The sequence below is a fragment of the Ixodes scapularis genome, unplaced genomic scaffold (genome assembly GCF_016920785.2).
Source record: "Ixodes scapularis isolate PalLabHiFi unplaced genomic scaffold, ASM1692078v2 PGA_scaffold0__279_contigs__length_252992795, whole genome shotgun sequence".
Lineage (NCBI taxonomy): Eukaryota > Metazoa > Arthropoda > Arachnida > Ixodida > Ixodidae > Ixodes > Ixodes scapularis.
This window is the reverse complement of record NW_024609835.1, coordinates 227,340,513-227,350,022: the sequence shown is the minus strand read 5'-3', so window position 1 is coordinate 227,350,022 and position 9,510 is coordinate 227,340,513. Positions and strand designations below refer to the sequence as shown.

The following is a 9,510-nucleotide window of genomic DNA, read 5'->3' as shown; positions in this document are numbered from 1 at the left end:
AGTTTCGTCGTAACACCTGTCGTCAAACCAGCGAACGTCGCCGCATCGCCATCGCCATCGTCACCAAAATCAAAAACAAACCCAGCTGCAAACTCTCGGGCCACCGTATTTCGGGCGGTTTCAGGCCTTTAGGCTAACGGAAAAACATCGAAGAACGTTCTTGAAGGAACAAAGTGTCCTAGGTGCCGGCGTGCCCATAGAGCCAGCTGTGGGTTTCAGTCTGCTTGGTGAGTACTTTTCCAGCCCTTTCTTTTCGGAGCGTGTATGGCGTGTTCTTGTGTGTGCAGGCAGCGTGAAAGCGGACGTGTGCGGTTCCTTGTCGCACAGATTCTTTGCGCATTGAATGACCCTCAAGCTTTTTCCAAGGAAGTACCGGAACCGACCTGTCACTGAGCGAGCAGTCAAATGGCGGGAACGGACCCAGAGGCAAGGTCCCACGGGGGCGTGGGGCGCCGAGCGAGGCGCTTGGTGAGTGATCGGGGAGCTTTATCTCTTAGATCGGTGTTCAAGGCTTGAGTCCTGCAAATCGGGTGGCGGCTTGGTACCACCTAGCTAGGCGGTGTGTTTTGCGGAACCCATGACTGCTGAAGGTACCAGTTTGCGTCCTAGCGCTCGTATTTGCACCCCGTTTGTTTCCACTGTGGGAGGTCGGATCCAAGTTCGATTTTCGTCCTGGGAAACTACTCGAAATATTGCGTGACCTCCGTCTTTGGAAGTACCGTCTGTATTGGTGACGTTGCTTGCGAAGAGTATAAGGAGTTATTTTTCGACTGTGACACTGACTTTTTATACAAAGTGCTGTATATGTAGCGCTCATTTACTAACCCTCTGGCAATACCTTATTGTGAAGGTCGGGAGAAAAAAAACGCGCATTGAGTAGTGCCAAAGAAAACAGAAAAAAAGGTGTTCCAAACAACTTGAGGAGACCATGAGCTGATTTTCAAGCTACTGCCTCCTCAGCTTTCCTCCTCAGTTCATAAGCAAAGTAAGAAATCACGTGGTCTTGTTTCACTGGAACCCAAAGTTTTCGCAGCAGTCTGAGAGTCAGCGAGAACAAAGCCTTTGATAAAATTCACGCTTTACATTTTTGCAAGCACCAACAGCCAAAAAGTATAAATTACGTGTAAGCGATTGAGCGAGCGAAGAGACAAGCAATGGCAACCATTTTGCTATCACTCAGTCAATCTCGCGACAAGGTAATCGCTTGAAAGCGACGGGAGCAAGCAGTCAAGTAATTGAGCGACTTTTTCTAGAAATCCAGAAACCGAGCTACAGTGACAAGTCTCAGTTGCTCTTCTCGTTGCTTGCTAAACCGCTTACTTGCGTTTCAGCCTTTATTGTGCGAATGCGAGAGAGACGTGCCACGAGTGAGTGCTGTGTTGCCAATCATTTCATTTAATTTATTTTCACCTTAAGGGCATGGTCAGGATTCCTGCAGTGTGCAACTCGTGCACTGGCACTTACGTGCCATTGTTATACAAATAAAGACAAACAAGAAAAGGAAGCTTATTAATCATACACAGTGGCAATAAAATACTTTTAACAAGAAAAATGAATCCGTAATCTTGCTAGAAATACTTCTGGGATTACGATGGTGGATGGTAGGCTGTTCCAGTCGCAGATGGCTTGAGAAAGGAAAGACTGATTGAATGCGTTTGTGGAACTGGAAATACAAGATGATGTTCATTCCGGAGGTGATAACAAAGAGTTCTTGAGGTCGGGGCAATGATAGTCGACTTTATGAAGGAGGCAGAGGCGAGATAGCTTGATGCCGAGCTGCAAAGAATTCACTTCTAAGTACCTCTCCTTTCAGGGCTATATTGCCATTTGCTTACAAGTGCTGCATGGGCCTCGTGCACTGGCACTTACACGCCAGTTCCAAAGCTAATACAAACACATCAGGGGGTTTTAGGCGGGTTAGCCATCCTACAAAACAGTCACAAGAAAGTAGGGGTGCCGCAAACTTTTGGCAAACCGGATTTTTAGGTCGAGCATTTGGGGTTCGACTGTGTCAAACCGGTTCGACAAACCTTCGAAACTTTTAACCAGATTTGACTTGTTCGACTTTGTGGACAGCGTGGCAAGGCCATGATACAAGCATGTCTAGGTCTACAAAAATTGTGTTTCACTCAAAAGGTTATTTTAATTTTATAAACAGTTGCAAATAAAAGAAACTAACTCTAACTACTGAACAAGTTAATAACTTACTTTTTTGTACTGTATTAACTGGAATAACCAATAGGTGCTGCCCTTAATTCATCCCTTAGCCATCACCATCCAATCCGAAGCCAACTGGCCAGCATGTCGCGCGTGCGAACAGCAGTCGAACATTTTTCTAACTTTTCGCAAGAAGTTGGAAAAAGTCGAACCTGGTCAAACTCGAACGTCGGCTGGTTTGTGACACCCCTACAAGAAAGGTCTTGCTGGCTGAACGGTTCATTGGAGATGCAAAGCGCTTCCGTCGTTCTAGACACGATTTGACAGAAGCTTTTTGACGCAGATGAATACCAGAATCTGCACCGTGTCAGCCCGGCAAAGTTCCTCATACCATCTTTTTTGATATGAGAAATGGAATGAAAGAATGTTTTGTGGCAATAGTTGGGGTCATTTCGCTTTAAAAGTCTTACTTCCAATTTTCAGAAAGGCACAAGCATTGGAGACCAGCTGCCTCCACAATCATGCCCCCCCGGCTTTCCTGGTAGTTGCTGTCGGTGAGTAACCTGAGCCTTTGTCTTTTCTACCTTTCTAATAGAAATGAATGGTTCTTCTACACGTGCTAAAGTGAGGAGTATGCTACTGCTATGTTTTTCAGTTTTGTAACCCTTTATTTCCTAGACCAAAAATTTTTCTTCAGCTTGGTTCAGATGCCCAATACATTCATGGAATATTGTGTCTAGAAATTTCAATTGTGCATTGTGTGTATGTTTGGGGGGGGGGAGTTTACTTCGCTGGTCCATTTGGTAGACAGGACATTGTGAGAAAGAGAAGTGTAGATAAAATACAAGTGCAAGTTTTATTATGAAAACCTTTTAATACGGGACTGATGAAAAAATTAGAATATGAAACAATATGACGTCCTGTCTTCCTCTTTCTTGTTACTTTCTGTAACCTAGTCTTGTGACTTAGAATCATATACTACTACATAAGATTCAATGACATGGAAGGTACTGCAGCTCCTTAAACCCTTAAAAAACACATGCAAAGGAAAAAAAACATTTTTTTTTTAAACAGCCTTGATGGAAAAAGATTGCTTTAGAACAAATTTACAACGAAAAAATACAATTTTTAGAGCTATATTTATGGCGCAAAACGAATTTGTAGTTGGCGCCCGTGAGAGCCGTCGCTGGTCACGTGTTAGACCTGTGCACCGCCGCGCTGTGTCGCCGAAGCCGCGGAGACCCGCTGCCGCCGCATGCTAAGCACTGTGCGCTGCCGCTCCAATGCATTTCTCCACGGCGGCGCCGCCGTCGTCGTGCAAGTTTGTGTGCTCTGGGGTGCCACCGCCGTCATCTTACCGGTGCACAGGTTTATCACGTCTGCTTGCGCTTTTTCAGGAGCTTCCTTTGGGCTCTAAAAGTAACTTATTAATCTTCGTTTTTTGTTGCACTTCAAACGAAGATGAATAAGTAACTTTTCGAGACCATACGAAGCATCCGAAAGAGTGCAAGTACCGTAGAATACTGTGCATCCGCCCACACCACACTAAGCGCCCATTCCCAAATTTGTAGGATCTTAGAAAATACACAAAGTACATTTATATGTAAGATTGATGAGCGAAGAAGGGCCCATCCCCGATTTTTTCACGATTATCTCTAAAGTTTGAGTGGGCGCTTGCTCGGTATTTTACGGTACCATGTGACAAATAGCGGCCAATCACATGATAAATAAGGGCCACTTCTCCGCGGTGCCCGCGGGCGCCAACTACAAATTTGTTTAGCGCCGTAAATATAGCTCTAAAAATTTTTCTTTTTCGTTGTAAATTTGTTTTATGACTTCCTTTTCCTAATCCGGCTGTTTAAAAAAAAAAAGTTTGCTTTCTTTGCATGTGTCCTTTAACTGTTTTAAGCAAGCCTAGCTCTTCCACCTAGAGCCGTTCCCTAGGCGTTTAGGAGGAATGTAGCACGTCCACGCATCCTACCTTGCCCTTTGGCTGTTTTGGATGTCCCAGGCCCGCTCCGAGCTTATTTTGCGGTGCAGCTGAGAGATGGCGGCACGCATATTTTTATTGTACACGTTTTTAAGGATGGCGACCGATTGTGGAGGCACGTGCGGCCCAAGCCGCACAAACTTTAAAAAAGGAAAAAAAAAAAAAAAAAGAAGTTAGGATGAAAAATTGTAAAACAAAAACCGGTTAAGTGGTTAAGGTGAATATTGTGCGACATCATTATGCAGTTTCCTTGTTTCTTCGAGAATATCTAATTGGATACGAAACACATTTTCATGACGTGCAGGCAACGTCAACAAAAATGTTAAGTGATTGCAGACTCCGCAGTCCATCTGTGGCTGATTTACACGACGTGCTAATCCGCGGATGGGTTTATCACGTGACAAGACGTCCATGCAACGTTAGTCCCCCAAGCGCATCCACACTAAGGAGACGAGCAGGCGACAGCGAGGACATATAATACCTATTCGCAGCCTTGCAATTTTGCAAAACGCCTACATCGCAGTGTGGTACTGTTTTCCAAGAGCAGAAGTGATGTTTGCGACTAGGATCACGGTGCTATCATGAAAAGGAATCGTTGTGTGCCGCTGTTACATACCAAGTGGGCTAAAACATAGTGGCAGGCTTAGAGCGAAGTGTCACTTACTTTACTAACGACATGACACAAGAATGATCCTGCTTCAGGAGGCTTCAGCATCATAGCGATGAAGTCCTGGGGTCGCGGAGAGGCATTCGGAAATACCTTTACACACTGCTCGCTTGTGCACCACTCTTCAGCACAAGCCATAAGAAAGGTCTTGCTGGATGGAAAACTGGGTGGATCTGCAGGACAGATTGCAGCATGCTAGGCGAGTTTTGACAAGCTTCTTGACACCAACCTGGAGGAGTACCAGGACCTGTGGCGTGTCAGCCGGGCAAAGTTCTTGCAGCTTCTTTCACGCGTGGAGATTTAAGAGTGGCGCGACAAAGCAATGATCCACTCTCTTTGTTTGACTGATTTGAAAACAAAAATATTCGTGAGCTGTTGCTACTCTATCATAAAAACGCTTTTCGAGTTACTCACTTGCCAAAAATCTGCGATTAAGAAGGCACTCTGCCCTTTCAGTATGGGTGTCCGCGGACGAGGGACAAATCTCAGGAATAGCCTACATGATGGTAACTTGACAAATGGTGCACGGATGAAAATTGCAATTCGATGTATCATGTGAATTTGCCATTATTTAGCAATTATCCTAATATGATCAGTTGATCCTAATTAAGAAAGAACAATTGTTCTCTGAAACAATGTAATAAAAGGAGGTTTTTATAAATAATGCCTGCTCATAATGGAAAAGGCTTGGTGGATCAGAGACTTTCCATAGATCAGATATTACGAATTGCAGGCGTATGCTTAATTGAGAGAAGAGTAAAAGTACAGGCAATGGTGGTGAATTGCATACATAACTAAACCTGAGACGCCGGAAGAAGGACGCGAAAAAGAGAACATCAAACGCAACACGTCTCAACCACAGCTGCATTTTTTTTTTTACTTCTTAGTCGGTGGGTTGACTTTGGCAAGTGTGGGAGCGTTGAGGGCAGTTCTTTTTTCCCCTTCGCTGACAATCTGGAGGTGTGACTTAGTGTGAGGGTTCTTGGCATTGACTGCGGTGCACCCCTGTAAAATGGTGTGGTTTTAGTATGAACCTGCAGCTGTGTTCGAGACATTATGTGTGTCGTCCTCCTTTTTGTGTCCTCCTTTTTCCTTCTTCCGGTGTCTCATATTTAGTTATATATGCTTAATCCATGCTCAAAGTGAAGACATGAGCTTGTGCTGGCATTGCCAACCTTGTGTGCATGGTCTATGAAAAGTGCTTAATGACTGTGGTTAAGAGAGAGGAGTTTCTGCTTTCAAGAACAGCATGGGGTGAATGGAAAAGTGTTCTCACAAACAATGAATTCTCCGGGTTACCCACTCAGTCTAACGGAAGGATGTAGGATAAGCATTTTGAATTCTTTAGGATTTGCCAAGGGATAAAAAAAATGCACAGAAAAGTAGGGGGAGGAGAATGGCACAAACATTTTGGGGCTTGTGTTCTTACATTTGAATTTTTTGTGCAGGAAGCATTAAGGCCCGTTCACATTCTTGCAACCGAGTACGACCGTGAGAGACGAGACCGGTTTTCAAGCCACTTGCAATCTCTTAGGACCAGCTGCGTTCTGGCGCATCCCGTCCTAAGCACTCGCAAAAGGCTTAAAAACCGGTCTGGTCTCTCTCGGTCTTACTCGGTCACAAGAGTGTGAACGGCACTTTACTGAAACAGCACTTCAGTCCTGGGGGCAATAAGTCATTGCTAGTCAATACCTGATTCCACTGATGCATATCAGGCAAACACCTCTTAAAGGGCCCCTGGAAAAAAAAAAGTTTTTTGAACAGTCTGATAAGGACACTCGTGCCAAAAAATAAATTTTATGCGAAAATAATTAATTTTTTAGAGCAATATTGACGGCAAGAGATTTATTTTAAATTCTGCGCGCAAAGTCCATGACGTCCCGGAATGGTCATTCGCTCTCGCCACCTCAACATGAAGGCGAAGCTGATCTCCCTCTCCTCTACTCGCTCGAAGTGCCCAGAGGAAACAGGTGGAAAGGAGGTGACTACCGACTAAATTGCGTCTCGCGCCGTCAATATTGCTCTGACCAATTTTTTTTTTCACGTAAAATTAAATATTTGACACGTGTGTCCCAACAAGTCTGTTTGAAAAAAAAACATTTGTTTTTCTTTTCAGGGGCCCTTTACTGAAACAACTTTGCTCTCATTGTTCTAATTTAACACTATTGTGGGAAATGACTTTCAGGAAGCATGAACTGCAAAATTCGCACGTGAAAAGGATTGGTAATTTTTAACAAGATGTTTTGTCTCTTCCAGTTGTACCAAAAAGTGCATAAGGGGTGGACGTTACTTAACCGTCATTTCAATCCTGGGGACATGGAGTCATTGCTAACCAGGGCCGGTCACTGTTAGCCAAAACAAGACTTCATAGATGCATATCAGGTTAGTACTTTTTTCTGGTATTTATTTTTTTATTTTAACGAGACAACCTTGAAATGCAGAACAGTAATTCTTTCAGAATATACATAGTTTCTAATTTCCTGAGAATTGAGCTCATCTTTCTGAAGTTCCAAATCAAAAGCACAGGCTGTAACCTATTTTTGCCAAACATCTTGCAGTTTTGTTGGTTTGCTTTTCATAATGAACGATTCAACTCCGCTGGTGCAAGGGCATCGATAGATTTCTGGAACCATTCAACACAGATGGAGCACCTTATCTGGCGTGTGGCTTGTTAAAGGGATACTGAACCGAAATTTGAATTTCGCGAAATAAGGCTCTAGAAGCGTTGAACAGGACTCTACGAACTCCAAAACATTACTCGTACATCGATACCTCAAACAGATCGCTGCACTTTTGGAAAAGAAGGGCACGATCAAGCGAGGTCTTTGACATCACTGCCCTCCGGGAGAATTTGAGAATGAGGGGAAGCGGCCTCGCTTCTCTCCTCCTCGCTTCGGTTCACCAGCTTGACACGGGACGTAGCGAGGAAGGGAATAAGAATCGTGACGTGCCTTGTCTCGTCGGCCTCCTCGGCCGGGCACTTCTTTTCTAAAAATATGGCGATCCGTTAGAGATATCGCTGTATGAGTGATGTTCTTGGGTTTTGCAACGTCCCGCCTATCTGTCCAGCCTTGTTTTGCGAGTTCAAAATTTCAGTTCAGTATCCCTTTAACCTCGAGGTGTATGTCCTATGCCTTCTTCCAGGTGCTGGGCATGTTGAGTTTGCGATCCTTTACCCTTACTCCGAGTGCAGCAACTATACTCTGTGTTTTATGATAACTTGACGAGCTGTGGAGGCTGCGGCCTTCCCGACCCAATAAGAGCGTCGAAGCAAGGCACGTGACAGCAACCCCATGGTTGAGGTCGCTGTCGAATCGCTTGGTTGAGATTGCTGTCGAATCGTTTCTACGAATCGCCTACAATTGCTGAAAAAGTAGGTCCCGTAAACAATTCCGGTAAAGTGTAAACACATTGGAATCTATATGGAGATCCCACTGCATCGCGAAAATTAGAACCCGCGAATTATTTCAAAACTTCAGCTTCGACCTTAATTGCGAAATATGGAGCCCGCGAAAAATAAGTCTGCAGTAAGCACAAATAAAGTTATTTCCTTATGAATTCCAGGATTTGAGTGTTTCTGGCTTACATTTGTCCAGTCTAAACTAAAATTTTGTGCTTAATGGACTGCAGGGATGATTTACTTAACTAAAAGTTCCTGTTCATGCATAGAATAATTTATTAATTATACTATACTAAGATTATGTGGCTACACTTCCATTAAGGGTGTAGGGAAACGAAATTTCAGCGCTCATTTTCTAGCTTTAATGTGTTGCATGTTGCACCCTAACCTCAAAATCACCAGTCTTCCGTTGAAAAGCACAAGAAAACTAATTTTAAAGCTAAATAAACGACTTTCAATGTGCACCTGGTGGATGCATTCTGTTAGGATCGGCCACCCAGAGAGCAGGTTCGGCTTCCTGGCAGCGCCATCGACCTCCCATCGACTGACCAGAGTCTCGGGCTCGGCATTCTGGCGCCGCCGAACATGCTGACCGACGCGGCGTGGGTGGGGTGCAGCTTCCGAGCGACGCCGAGCGCGCCACCCGGCACAGCGGGAGCTGACTCCCCTGACACCCCGCTGAGAAACAGAGGCCCGCTTCCTCGGCCTTCGGACCGGGTGCTAAAGAACGATGGAGACAAGTGGAGACAAGTGGAGACGTTTGGGTCTCGGCGTATGATCGGGACAGCTGCCTGTTCCTGCGTTCTTCTGGGAAACGGGACGAGAGGGATGCTTGGACCGGGGTGTGACCACGTGGGAGGTCTGCGTCCCGGGAGACTGCAGAGACGTCCCGTGGTGACGAAAGTTGTATGCTATGTAAGTTGACGAAAGTTGTATGTTATGTATTTTCCGTCATGCGGTGATGTATTGCCTTGATAAATGTTTGTGATTGTTTTCAAAATGTGAAAGTTGCAGAAGGTAGATGATTTTAAATATTAGGTCAGTCATAAAATTTAAGTCAATAGACCCTTTTCCAACGTCAGTGCGAACGCCTGTCTGCCATTGCTTGCTCTCATACTCTGAGCATATACTGAAAGCGAGCCCTGCGTCAGCGTTCAGCGAGAACTCAGATCCAGTCACGCACTTCGTGAGCAAGCAGTACTGACAGCCATTGTTGCTTCATAGACTTTTGAAAAGGGTTTACTGACTAGATAGATATTGTACAAACTATTTTACGAGAACATGTAATGTGACTGT

General features: G+C 44.7%; 1 long non-coding RNA gene across 1 annotated transcript; it reads left to right on the top strand.

Moving 5' to 3' along the window:
- Positions 1 to 222: 222 nt before the first annotated feature.
- Positions 223 to 7,185, top strand: LOC121833426. Its single transcript, XR_006076703.1, has 3 exons — positions 223 to 468; positions 2,641 to 2,711; positions 7,071 to 7,185. It is a non-coding gene; the product is annotated as an uncharacterized LOC121833426 (long non-coding RNA).
- The last annotated feature ends 2,325 nt before the right edge of the window (positions 7,186 to 9,510 follow it).